Raw genomic sequence first — 14,495 nt, 5'->3', positions numbered from 1 at the left:
ATAATCATGTATAATACATACATATTTATACCTCATTATACATGTATTGCACATAGTGACCTGCATAAACATATAACTAGTATAATCTGGTCTAGAAAAGGTATGTATGTATTATAATGTTATACATATTATACATCATCCCTCAGAAACATATGTATTCACTGATTAGTAGAATGAACCTTTTATATTATATTATTTTATTTTAAATTATTATTATTACTACTAGAAGTATCTTAGGGCTGAAATTTAATCTTCTAAGTCCACTACGCTGCCAACAGTTGAATAGATAGCTGACATATGTGCTACTTTATATAATCACCATCTATCTCCACATATGTTCATGATATGTAGAGTCACATGACAATGCCATAAAAACTCAGCACAAATGTTTCTGGTGGTCCTCCTACCCTACTGTTGCATACATTGACCTTTGGTAGGTAAAATATGCCATTTGGACCCATTTCCATAGCGGGAGGAAGAAGGGACACCAGAAATTCCCTTTGCTGGACTGTGTTATGGCATGGTTACAGTATGGTCAATATATGTTTATTATATATTGAGTTTATGGGACATATATAAAGTAGCACATATCTGTACGATATAGGCCAGTTTTGGTAGTGTATCCCACTAAGACATATATTTTGTCAATGGCAATAAGGGAGTTTGTACTTCATATTATTCTATGGTCGAAATTCAACCTGGTGCTAACATTTATGATTGTGTTACACCTGCAGGTAGGCCATAACTCGCAAAGGTTTTTTTGACACGTGACAAATACATGGCCTGTTACTATGGACTTATACATTATTATCCATTTTATACCATTATACATGTAAAAATGTATAACAAAATATTTGCAGAAAGACATTTATTTTATACAATTATACATAATATACATATTATACACGTGCCATTTTGCTGATGTAGTTGCTGGTCTTAGAAGTGATTTTATGAATGTAGTATCTGTTGCGTTCATGGTTAAATGTAGGGAATGTAAATTTAAGGGAGCATTTCGCAAAGCTTAGGGAAAGCGCATATCCCTCCTCTCAATTCCCTTCTTTGTTTGCTCATGGCATGGTAACCTCCCATTATATTAGTGTTCTCATCAGTTTGGGTTAGTGCCGGTTCGAAACCGAAATGCAAACCAAATTGCTGAAATGGTTCCATAAACAGTTTGCCGAAAAAACCAAATATAGAATGGTTTCAGCCCAAGAAACCCTGTTTTCGAACCATGCAACCCAATGGGTCACTTGTACCTATTTGTCACAGGACATGTCACATCAGAGAACCATTACTGTCACATCAAAGTGATGCCATTTGCCATCATTGTCACAAAAAGTCATCAAAATGTTTAAGATATTTTTCTGGGGAAATTTTACTCAGGAACTGCAGTTTAACCAGTTTGGGTCGGGTTTTCGGCCCGAACTGTGTCCCTGAATGATTCCTGCTGACCCATCAAAGCCCAAACTGGTACAAACCAAACCAAACCAAATGTGCTGATCATAACACTACATTATATACAGGCATCCACATAGTGATTGGTACTCCTGGGCAGATTTGAGATCTGATGAATGATGCATATTGAAGATGGACACTATCAAGGTTCAAGTTGTGTGCATTGATAAAGTAGGCAATATCCTTATTCATGATTTCAAGGAACCCTTAGTACTATGTGAAGGTACGTTTGGATAGGAAGAGTTCTTCAAGTTGGTTACCTCATTTGGAGTTATGCACATCCTTCCACATGACTTTGTGCCTCATGGTCTGCTTACTTTTGGAGCCATTATTGATTGGGGGAAATCCCATATTCTGGCACATCTCCCTTCCATACCATTTCCTGAATGGCATCCTTATCCCAGTATACATGGAGTTAAGTCCAGACTTTCAGAGTCAGATAGTCTATATTATAGTTCAGACTCTCACTTCATTCTTACTAAAGTTCCCCACAGTTCCTGGTCATATTGACCTGATATTTGATGAGCCTGGAGTCAACATAATCAGACTACAGGTTGGGTTAAAAATTGCTTCTGACAAATGTGAACACCTTCGATGTGCATACCTCAGTCAATCACTCCAGCTCTCCAAGAATACTGGTTGTCCTAAAGCCACTTGGAACAGTGTATGTAAGTTCAAGTTTGGTTTCCTCCATTTGTGTTCTTGCTGTACCATCTGGCTAATATCTTGATACCTTGCCTGTCATTCAAGTGCTCATGGATGAAATTGTCTTCATTCTGACTGGGATCTTCACCACTGACTTTATATGCAACTACTCATCTCAAGTCTACCTATTTATCCAACCACTTTATTCAATATCAACTGAAAGAATCAACAACATGCCATGTCTCCATTGGCCTTTGGACACCCAGTTGTACTATTGGTCTTCTGATTCCAAAGGGAATATACCAATTCCAGAGGAGGATTGGACACAGTATTGCATCCCAGTACTGGATTTGGACATACATATTGGGACTTCATGGACTCAGTTTGATTATGCATCTGTGCAGGAATACCTGACAATCAAGGGGTATGATCCTTACAGTGATGAGTATGCAAGGGTGCATGGATATCAAATTATGAACCAGTATGAGTTTTTCATATTTATTCAAGGCTCATCTTTCACTCTCCCAGGGGATCCACATACTGGGGATGAATGGGTTCATCTAGAGAGCCAGGAATGGACAAAAGCTGAAGGCCAATTGTGTTCTATCATGTCTTCTTCAACAGATTCTCTGACCTCACAAAGTGAGACCCGCCATGGTGTGTCATCAATACTTTACTTTTCTTGAATGCCACAACTGACTTGGTGCAGAGAACCCAGGATCCAATGAAGCTTTGAAGAATCTAAAAAGTGTAAATTCATGAGCTGGCTATCAAGGGATTGGCTAAAACATGGTCATGGTAAGCCACCATTTACATATTTTTGGGAACTCCCAGCTTAGCTTGATGGAGACTGGAAGGTGCAGTGTCATGAACTGAACCAGGGGTAGTACCTACCACCGACTTTTCCGCCTATAGAGTCAACTACAGTTGGACTCGGCATACAATCAAGGGAAATATCATGTGAAATGGGTCGATTCATAGGAGAGTACTCCTAATCTTAGAGAAGGGGTCATCAGTATAGGAGTACAACCCTTTCTATTAGATAGGTATATAAGGAGTACTTAGTGGTAGATAGTTCCCTAGAATTTGATCTCCTTTGTCCTCCTTTATCCTTTCGTCACTTCTCTGTCCTAATCCTCTGTCCTTTCTCTATCTTTGCCTTTCGCCTCTGCCCCATTCACTCTGTCACTCTATGTTGTCCAGGTTGCCATTATTAGGGGACTCACCGTCCAGTTGTGATCCAGACTTGTCCTAGAGTCCCTTCTCTTGTGTTAGAGTACAGGATGGGGTACACATGGATTAGGTATGTGGTACACTACATTGGTGTACATTGGGTACTGTCTATTGTATGCTCTTGTCGTCATTGGAGTACCGGCTCACCGAGAATATAAATGATAAGCTATGATTTGAAATAAGATTAGAAATGAAAATGGGAATGAAATATAGAATGATAAGAAGGAAATGACCGATTGATGATCGAGTACCTACAGCGTGCGCCATATGTGTAGCAAGTCATATGTGTTCCTCAACACTCCCCCTGGCGCCACACCTTTGCCAGTCTAAATTCAAGAGTCCAACAATTTTCTGATGAGTCGATCTCGGAAGTGGTTTAGTGAGAATATCCGCAATGTTTTCATGGGTTGAAATAGGGTTGACAACAATTTCGTTGTCCTGGACGCGATCCCGCACATAGTGGTAACAAATTTGCAGATGCTTGGAAAGACTGTGGGCCTTTGTCGTTTCGGTGAGGCTAATAGAGCCGAGATTGTCACAGAAGATAGATATAGGGAAACCTTGAGGAAGAAATATTTTGTCCAACCAGTTCTTCATCCACATTGATTGCTGGGCTTCTCTTGCTAAAGTGACGTACTCGGCTTCAGTAGATGATAACGCCATGACAGGTTGACGCTTTGATGACCATGATACAGGACCCCCTCCCATGATGACATATCCGGACATCGACCTTCTGGTATCGACACAACCAGCGCAGTCCACATCTATGTAGCCTTGTGGTTTGAGCCTGGATCCAGGAAGCCCATCATTCACCGCCTTGTACAGTAGACCATAGTCTAATGTACCGCGAATGTAGCAACAAACCCCAATAAGTAGATCCCAATGTTCAGGACCTGGGTTCGCTTGTACTTGACCAAGAATGCTACATGAATAGGAAATGTCCAGTCGAGTGCTAGAACTTCCCCACAATAGGATACCGAGTAACGGTCAGTACGGTTTGTCCTTCATGAACATAGCTTCTTCATTCGAAAGATCTTCCTGCCAGGTGCAAACTTGAACTTTTGGTGGTAGAGGCGTATCAAGTGGATGAAGGTCCCATAGGCCAAAATGTTTCAGAGCTTTTTTTCGAAGTAGACGGACTGGCTGATTGTAATGTCACCATTCGGTAGTTGTTCAATGGTGAGCCCAAGAAGGAGGTTGAGGTGATCTACCTCTTTAAAGTCCCATTTGCCAGCAAACTCCCTCACAACCTTGTCGGCTTCGGGAGTACATGAGGAGGAGCTGAAGATGTCATCAGTATGGGTTGTGATGAGGGTGTACAAGTTCAACATCTTCCTGGATCGTACGCATGGGTCAGCTTTGGACGAATAGTAGCCTAGTTCCTGGTATCCGTTTTCGAGAGTTTTGTACCAGATGTGACTGGATTGAACAAAGCCATACAGGGGTTGTTTCATCAGGCAGACTTTCCCTTCCTCCCCCTGTCTGATGAACCCCTTCAGCTGCTTCATATATACTAGATGATCCATCCAACTGTTAAGGTACGCTGCTGAAAAATTGAATTGTCATGATACAAGTCCTTGAACTGCAGTAACTGCCATTGTCATTCTTACCGACTCCATCCTCGCCACCATGGCCCAACCCTTATCGTAATCAACTCCTGGAACTTGCGTGTCACCCCTACCAACCAATCTCGCCTTGCATTTCGCAAAATTTCCTTCCCCATCAACCTTCACATCATAGACCCACATGCAGTCAACCGCATGTTGACCATCTGGCAGGTCTACAAGTTCCCAGGTACCTCGCAAGACTAAGGTATCGTATTTGGTTTTCATCGGTGGTAGCCAAAGGTCAGACTCCCGCATAGCTTGTTCAAAGCTACGTGGTATAGTGATGTTGCCTGCTTTGACCTCACTTGCCAAAACCAACGCCTTCGACATCAACCCCACCTGATCAAAATCCGGGTTCCACGCATCAATAATGCTGACAGTCGGCCATGGATTGTCGTTCACCCAATCCTGCTTTGCTGCACGTTCCTGCTCCTCCCGAGTAGCATATTCTTCAAGGTGCAACTGTGCTTCAGAAGGCTTTGGGATTCTGGTAGATTGACAGGAAGCTGGTGGAGGTGGAGGTCTAGATGCTCGAATGCCTCTGTTTGGCTTTACAGGAGCTGGAGGTGGAATAGGAATGGTCGGTTTGGCAGCTTGGGGAGGGGTCGACGGTGGTTGAGTAGATAAAGGAGGAGGTGTGGCAGCGCGTGAATCGACAGATGTGTGAATGACATCTGTTGGATCCGAGTTTTTGACAGACTCGATGCCAGGATCGCTTGCATCATCAAATTCATCTTCAAATTTCGACGGCCATGTCCAATGGGTTGAACCTTCCTCAAACATGACATCCCGAACTTCAAATACATGATTCCGTTAATGCAAGAAAAACACACCAAGCAAATAGATCAACAAATCTATTGCTCTTAGTATTCTCTAAAAGTGGGGGTTCGAAAGTTCGGCTTGTCGAAGGTTATGCCTTCTTTGATCTCTTGAGATGAAGACAAAACTAACTCTGATATTGAAGTCTGGTCTGAGATAGTAGATTTCTCTACTACCAATCTGTTTTTATTTATATTTATATGAATCTAACAGTCTGAAGCCTACTTTGGCTTATGAAACTCGAACAATCTGTTGTGGCCCAAGTGCCTAAAGTTCCCAAGTGAACTATTCCAAATACCAAATACCAAATCTGTCAAAAGCCTCCAAGTGGACTTAACCAAATACCAAATCTGTGTTCTGATAAAACCAATACACACTGACGGAGTCAGGGCAAAATCCAATCACTTCGAGAGTTCCTGCTTAATCGTACAATTTGGGCAGTACTAACTAAAGAATCCTAGCTTTTACAGGGCTCCTTATATACCGCTCGAGAACTAGAAAATATGAAAAGTAAATAATAAACGGATTTTCTACTGAATCTCTGATTTAGATGAGAAAAGAATTGGAATAGACATTGAATTTCCTTCTTCAGCCATTTCTTCGTTGCTTTTGAGTATAATCTTCTTCTTCCCTCGCTCTTCTCAGTCTTCTCTGTTGTGAAAAGCAAACTCAGTGCATGAAACGACAACTATATTTCAGTAGTACCTGTTGTGAAAAGCAAACTATAACGAAATAAGTAACTAGAATAAAGTAATAGTAGCTGGGCTTACCTCAGTGCGTGAAACGACAACTGAGGAAAGCCCATCAACGATATACATTATATATGTACAATCATAAAATCAAATAGGGATGATCGAAGAGCAAAACAGAAACTGGGACTATACCTGACGGTGTCCTCGGTGACCAGGACAGCAGCGAAGTACCATCTCAACACACCCCCTACTTCGTGCTGTCCAATGTTAACAATAAAATCAACTTTCGATGTTGAGGGCCTCCGAGAGACTTCGTAAATATATCTGCAACGTTCTTGCCAGTGTGAACGTCAACCATAGCTACCTGATTCAGTGCGACCTTCTCCCGAATATGATGATGTCGTAAATCAATATGTTTGACTAGGCCGTGGTGTTTCGAGTTCTCCGTCAAGCTCTGTGAACCTTCATTGTCCCCGTACAGTTCCACTGGCCCCTCAATCTTCAGTCCAACTTCTTTCAACCACGAAACCATCCAAACAGCTTGCTGGCTTGCCCTTGCAAGTGCAATATATTCCGCCTCCACAGTCGACAGCGCTACTGATGCTTGTCTTTTTGACCCCCACGAAACCGGCACACCCGCCATAAAGAAGACATGTCCTGAGGTTGATCTTTTGGTCACTCTACAACCCCCCCAATCTGTGTCAACCCATCCAATCGGTTTCAGAGACCCGTCCCGACGATAACAAATCTCATAGTCCAGAGTACCCCTCACATAATTCGCAACATGTACGAGGGCCTCCCAATGTGCTGGACCAGGATTATTCTGAAACCTCGCCAACAGGTTAACTGCAAACAACAAGTCCAGCCGAGTACAAATTTGTCCCCACTGTAACGAACCCAATAGTTCCCTGTAAGGTTTGTCGGACATGAACTCTCGTGCCTTTGGTGGTAAGGGGTCGTCAGATTCTACCAGGATGATGTTTGAAGGTAACGGAGTTACTCGAGGCTTTCTCTCCCATAACTCGAAGTGTTTGAGCATACATTCGAAATATGCCTTCTGGGACAAGCGGATACTTCCATCTGAAGGGTTCTGTTCAATCGCCACACCTAATAGGACTCCTCCTGTTGCATCGTTGGCCTCCCATTCATCCCCAAGTTCTTTCTTCGCAGCCTCTTTCCCTTTATCAGTAGTCAATCTGCCAAAAACATCATCTGTGTAGGTATTTGTTATGGTGAATTCCCCCGCCACGTTCCTTACTCGAACACAAGCATCTGCTCTCGACTGGTAATAACCCAATTTGTCGTATGTGCTGGACAGTGTCTTGTACCAGTTGTGAGCGCCCCGTCGAGTACCGTACAGCGTCTTCTTCAGTTTGCATACAAGGTGTTCTTTCCCCGGAGATTCGAAGCCTTGCGGTTGGTGCATGTAAACATCGTGTTCGATAGGGCTATTCAAGTAAGCCCCCTTGAAGTTGATCTGGAAGATTTTTAATCCTAGAATGACGATAAGCGCAATAGTCATTCGAACGGATTCCATTCGCACGACCGCCCCATAAGTCTTATCATAATCCACTCCGTACACCTGCGTGAAACCTTGGGCAACCCATCTAGCCTTGAACTTTACCGCTTCACCTCTTGCGTTCCATTTGATAGCGAAAACCCATTTACCACCGACAACTTTTGCCCCCTTTGGCAACTCAACTAGCTCCCAGCATTCCTTATCCATCAATTGGTCATATTCGGCCTGCATGGGTGCCCACCAAATCCCTTTGTTCTTCATGGCTTCCCCGTAACTACGCGGCACCCAATGTTTGTGTTCGACAGATGCAAACGCCCATGGGCTATTGGCAATGAGGGTGTGAGTGCGATCCACTGGTACGCCTTGCCGTGGTTTCTCTGAATCCGTCGCCCAGTCTAAACGGTTCTCTCGAGCGTCCCTTTCCACTGCTCTACTCTCTTCCATGTCTAATTGCGCCCGTGAAGGCCGAGTGATTCGCCTTTCTCGCGTTCCTGCTAATGATTCATTGGGTGTTGTCGGTTTGGCTGGCTCTGCTTCCTGAAGGTCTGAAGTGACATCTGCAAGACCTGCAGGCGGTGGTTGATTTGTCTGGTCATTTTGATTCGGTTGGGGCTTAAAGGGGATATTGATGTCGACATCATCATCGCTGTCAGCTTTGCCTCGCGGATAAGCAGCGTTGGGGACCGGTAACGTTCGGTGCGGCGTTCCCTCTTCAAACCGAACATCGCGCGATTCCATCACCTTCCTCGTTTCCGGTATCCACAAGCGATAGCCTCGCCTTCCCACATAACCCAACATCTTCCCTTTCACTGCTTGTCTTGCCAGCTTACCGTCCCTATGTCGTTCTGGCAACTTTGCCCATGCGTCGCAAGCCACTGGTCTGAAGTGTGAGACATCTTGCCTCTTTTTGCTCCACAATTCCAATGGCACATCATCAGGGAAATGGTCAGATGGCATGAAGTTGTCAACATAGCAGAATGTCGACACTACTTCTGCCCAAAGGAAAGCAGGAAACCCGGCATCTTCTAACATCGTACGTGCCCCTTCAATCACTGTCCTGTTTGCTCGTTCCGCAATGCCGTTCGCTGATGAAGAGTAGGGAGTGATGCGTTCTATCACGATTCCATGTGACCTACAATATTCCAACATCAAGTTGTTGTCCAACTCGCCTCCTCCATCAATCTGAATAACCTTTAACCTCTGTCCCGTCTGCCTCTCAGCCATCCTGTGATATTCTCTGAAGCACTCCAGGGACGTTTCTGCTTCCTTATTCGCAAGGAAATAAGGCACTCTGTACAATGACCTGCCGTCAGTACATAACATCATGTACGATTTCTTCCCAATGCTTTGAGTTCGCGATGGACCCCATAAATCAATATGTACGCGTTCCAACACTTTCGTCTCGTGTTTCACTTTCTCGTCAAACGGTCTCCTAGTCGCCTTTCCATACAAACAGTCCTCACACATTCCTACAGACTGCTTATCTATTATATGAAGTCCATCAACAAGGTTACGGGACGCAAGTCATAGGATCTGTTGGGTTCCATTGTGGACCCAGCGTCTATGCCAAGTCATAATTCCGACTGGTCTATCAAGTGACCTTGAGCTGGCATAATTGGCGGATGAGTCGGATGGTGAGAATTCGTACATCTTGCCGTTGATCTTTGCTGACGCCAGAATATCGGTACTTCCAGCTGGACACACAGTGATTTTTCCATTTCCCCATGTCCCATGGTATCCTTCGAGATCAAGCGAAGGCATTGAAACCAGATTACTTTCAAATGTCGGCATGTGACGAACCTCCTTCAGTGTCAAGTGTCCGTTAGCATTTTTCGTCAGTAACGATATTTCCCCAATGCCTGGTATCAGGAATTCCCCTGATGGACCCGATTGAGCTGTTTGACCTCGTCCCTCTGCACTTCGGTATGTTTGAAACGCTTCACGATCTTTCCAACAATGGTCTGACGCTCCAGAGTCCATGAACGTTCGTGATGATAAAGCCAAAGGAATGGGGACTTCATTCAAAAGACAACTTTGACAAGACGTCTTTGCAACTAGTCGTACTCGTACGTGATTACTATCAACACCCTCCCTTTCCCATGACTCTCTTCCTCCAATTCATCTAGAACGGAAGGGTGTAGGAAGTCGTGGCTAGGATCATAGGAATCAGAGGGAGGGATTGTGATATCGGAAAATGTTGACGTACCGCCAGAGTCGGCGCTAATGACGTAGGTATCAGCAGGCGTAGTAACGTTGTTGGCCGTTGTGGTAGTTGAATCGGAAGTGGCGACATTAGATTTGACGAACTCATCCCTTGGCTCCATTCCTTTCGGAAATTTCCAACCTTTCGGGTTCTTCCCCTCCTGTCCACCATTTCTGGCCCAGCAATCTGACTTTGAGTGACCCTTGCGTTTGCAATTTTCACAAAGTTTGGGTGTCTTCCCTGTGGTAGCGGCAGCGATCAGAGCTTTGACATCGTGTTGATCTCCTTGGCGTTCCAAACGACGTGCCTCTCGCTTAACAGATACGGACTCGAGGTGAGTGATGGCATCTACACTTGAAGTACCAGGGACATTGGTGGTGACGTCGTCCCATTTTTCAGGGAATGAATCAAGGAGAATGGATCTAAATTGGATATCGGAAACGCTGGCTCCAACGTCACGAGCCTCTTTCCAAAGATTTCGCATGGCCATGATATGCACTTTGAAGTCACCACCGTCAGTCATTTTCCGGTAATGGGCGAAGTATACCACTCAAGAGTCAACCTAATATCAGAGCTACGGTAGTAAACCTCCGTGTAAAGTCTATCAATAACTCTACACACCAGGAAAGATTGCAAGGGTGGACTGCTTGGCAAAGGTTACGCACAAGATCACAGTCTCAGTATCGTATGAAGTTCTTATAAAATCAATGTGTAACTGCAAGTGTAAAAACACCACAGCTACGGGATTCTAAGGTTTGTAGGGGCTCTGTTTATTGTCCAGTGGACTAAGTGGGACTATGAATTTCGTCTACGGTAAGACTAATTCGAACGATTGGAGACTATTGCCCTCGACGGACACGAACGCTAAGACCCTCGACGGATCACGAAACAGTAATCAAGACCTCGGCGGCCTACGGACGGATAGTTCTCTAGTTTTGACCTCGACGGTCTCGTATAGTTCAAATCAAATCTTATCGTTTCACTGCACAAAGACAGGGCAAATTTCTCTATTGGGTGTCAAGAGCAGTTACTCACGGGCAACCCACTCAGGACTTTCCTACACACGGGTAGTACTTGTTTATCTACGGATACATGAGCTGCTTTTATACTACTTCTACGCTAGCTTTGTAATCCTATCTCTACTTGTTCTATCTCTAAAAATAATGCACCGTAGCTACAAATCCATGCGGAGTCTTATCGCTAGGGACTGCTACATGTGCAGAATCTTGTCTACAGAGCTTTTCCGTATTCAAATCATAGGTTTTGGACCAATCTGGACCGTTCTTCATTCTTGTTTCAGCATGTAGAATGGACCTACATAGGCGTACCATATGGTATTTCCTGCCTACGGACCTTATCCTGCATTTCGACGTTATCAAATCATATGGACTTTGTGTGTCCAAGTAGTTCCAGCATATGGATCCAGAGTTCCGAATCGCCATAGCACATGAACAGTGTGGACTCCGAGATCCGTTGTTCATTCCTGCCTGGTTCCTAGGTACTCTATCTGTGATCTGGGATCTGTATCATGTCTTTTTGTCTTTTCCTCAGATCGGGACTCGATCTACGGTCATATCAAATTTCTCCTAGTCTGCGTGGTCCTATGTCCGATTTCTTGTCAACTAAATCCCCCGTAGAAGTAGGTACTCCTAGTATGAAGGTCTTTTGACTTTGTTAAGTTCTGCTACGAACGGTTCTGTGAAGACTACAAGTCTTCTAATAGTACAATCCCTTGATATGCCAGTGCATAGTAGAATGTAGAGAGTAGAACTCGGTGAATTACCACTTAAGTCCTCTGCTCATAGTGTTCTACAGGTTTCGAACGGTCATACAGTTTTCTGACACGATCTACGGCTCTCTCTAACTGGTCTAGCTGTGCCTACGGCACATTCTACTAGCGGCACTAGCTTTAACTAGCAATTCGGGCTCACTCTAGTTCTTAATACGATAAATATCACTCCATAGCACTGTTTTAAAGTGCAAAAAGAACCTTGTAGCATAGTCAACTAAGTCGCATTACCGGTTGCACAGCACTTTCTCCCTGATGGAGATAAGTTGCTCCGACCTTTGATCAAAATCATTACAGAGGCGTCTCCAGATAATGCTGGCCCAAACATCTTCATCAATTCCAATTCCAATTGGGTCTGCCGTGTTCAAGATGATTATACTTACAACAAAGCGATCCCTTGCCTTCCACTCTTCTAGTGAGGGAGAAGTACTGTATAAAGGGGTCGGGGTAACTGGGGAAGGAGTAGTAGCATCGATTGTCGATGGAGACTGAGTCGGGGCATTGTCAGTGGAGGCAGGGGTAGGACTAGTGATAGTAACAGTGGGGGCTGTGGATTTCGGGAAAATACTGGGTTTCTGAATCGTACCATCAAGGTACCCTTCGAGACCTTTCGCCCCAACCTGGAGACGAATCTCCTGCTTGAAGACCGCCCAATTCTTGCGGCCAACTAGGCGTTTTTCGTCGGGGAATAAAGGGATTGATGGGGTGACTAAGGAGGACATCGCTCTTTCAGTCGCTTAGTATTCGTTTCCTTTCAATATGTTTTTCCTTTGCTAATTAGAGTGCAGGTCTCATAATCTGTTGTGAAAAGCAAACTCAGTGCGTGAAACGACAACTATATTGCAGTAGTACCTGTTGTGAAAAGCAAACTATAACGAAATAAGTAACTAGAATAAAGTAATAGTAGCTGGGCTTACCTCAGTGCGTGAAACGACAACTGAGGAAAGCCCATCAACGATATACAGTATATATGTACAATCATAAAATCAAATAGGGATGATCGAAGAGCAAAACAGAAACTGGGACTATACCTGACAGTGTCCTCGGTGACCAGGACAGCAGCGAAGTACCATCTCAACATTCTCGGTTTCTACCATGTGCAATCCTTGTAGATGTCAGACGCATGGTCTGCATATTCGATCGCTCCTTTCCATTCCACATCTTTCCACTGCTTATGATTGAATGAATCTCATATCTCTTGTTCTTCTAATCTGCTCAATGTCCGAAAACACTTTCCCTCAGATTATTTCTAATCTCCTCTTATCTGACTTCTCTTATCCTATCTCTGAGTAATCTAATCTTATTCAGAAGTTTTCAATCCCAGATCTCTAACTTCACTCTAATATCTGTTAATGCCTTTAACAATCTGTCTGTAATCTGTTTTCCTCGATATATAATAGAAGTAAAACAAAATAGTCTAATATCCCTTGATTACCCAAAACATGTTACTGAAGGCAGAGAGGCCAATGAATATAGAAGGTTTGGAAATAGCTGTCTTCTTGAAGTCCTACAGGTTTCGGATTGCTCTTCTCAAAGATCTCTCTCTATTCAATTTCCTTCAAACAGAGGTCTAGGGTTTTGACTAGCAGATCAGGCTATCTCTAGTCCTCTTATTCCACTAAATATTATCTGTTCTTCTTTCTTAAGGGCAAAAATTGAAGTCTTTTATAGTATTGCGCAAAACAGGCACAACACCGTGCTGGGTCGAAGATATGATAACCTCTGCAGTCCATGTAACCGACCATGACACCTCTCCAACCCTGCCTGCCAAGTTTTCCTTCAACACAGTCGAGGTCTTTAACCCAGACATCTGCACCCCATCACTGCAAGTGGGAAACATTTGGCTTCACTTTCAGACCGAACCACTTTGCCCAAGGAATTATATCAGGGTGGCGTGACGAAGGAAGAAAACCTTGTGTATAACAATGTGCTGCAGCAGTGTCAAGAATTGAACACAAACCTACACAAAATACAATAACGCAGTCTTCCTTGGTTCGTGTCACATGTCAGGGCCCAATAAATTCTAATAGAATGTTCCTAGCCTAACTCCACAGCTTCTAGAACATTTGTCCATTAAAAGGCCATGTCACAGGACAATTTGGAGTCCCACCTTTCTTTTATGTCGTCATTTACAGTACCTACACTATATCATCAGGAATCTCCGAAATCCCCAATACTCCCGCCGAAATCCCCAATATTCCCGCCGAAGTCCCCGAGAACTCTGGACTTTTTTTGGAATTGCTCCACTACTAAATAGTCATTATGCTCTGTACATAGCCTCTAGCAGTAAGCACATAGCCCTCTATACAGTTGTAGCAGTGCTATTCACAGCCATAGTTATATAGAATATTCCATAGAATACTATTATTTCCTGTATAAAAGGTCATTCGAGTTGTCCCCACTCGTTAGCCTTATTATTTTGTATCTTTTGTACCTTGTTGTACTTTTTCCTCTCTCTCTCTGCAATTGTAGTCTTTCTACTTGCTATCTTCAGCTCCTCTGTGTGCCTTAAGTGCTCTTGCTCCTGCTATTA

The sequence above is a fragment of the Marasmius oreades genome, chromosome 1, assembly GCF_018924745.1.
Source record: "Marasmius oreades isolate 03SP1 chromosome 1, whole genome shotgun sequence".
Lineage (NCBI taxonomy): Eukaryota > Fungi > Basidiomycota > Agaricomycetes > Agaricales > Marasmiaceae > Marasmius > Marasmius oreades.
This window is presented reverse-complemented; position numbering follows the sequence as displayed.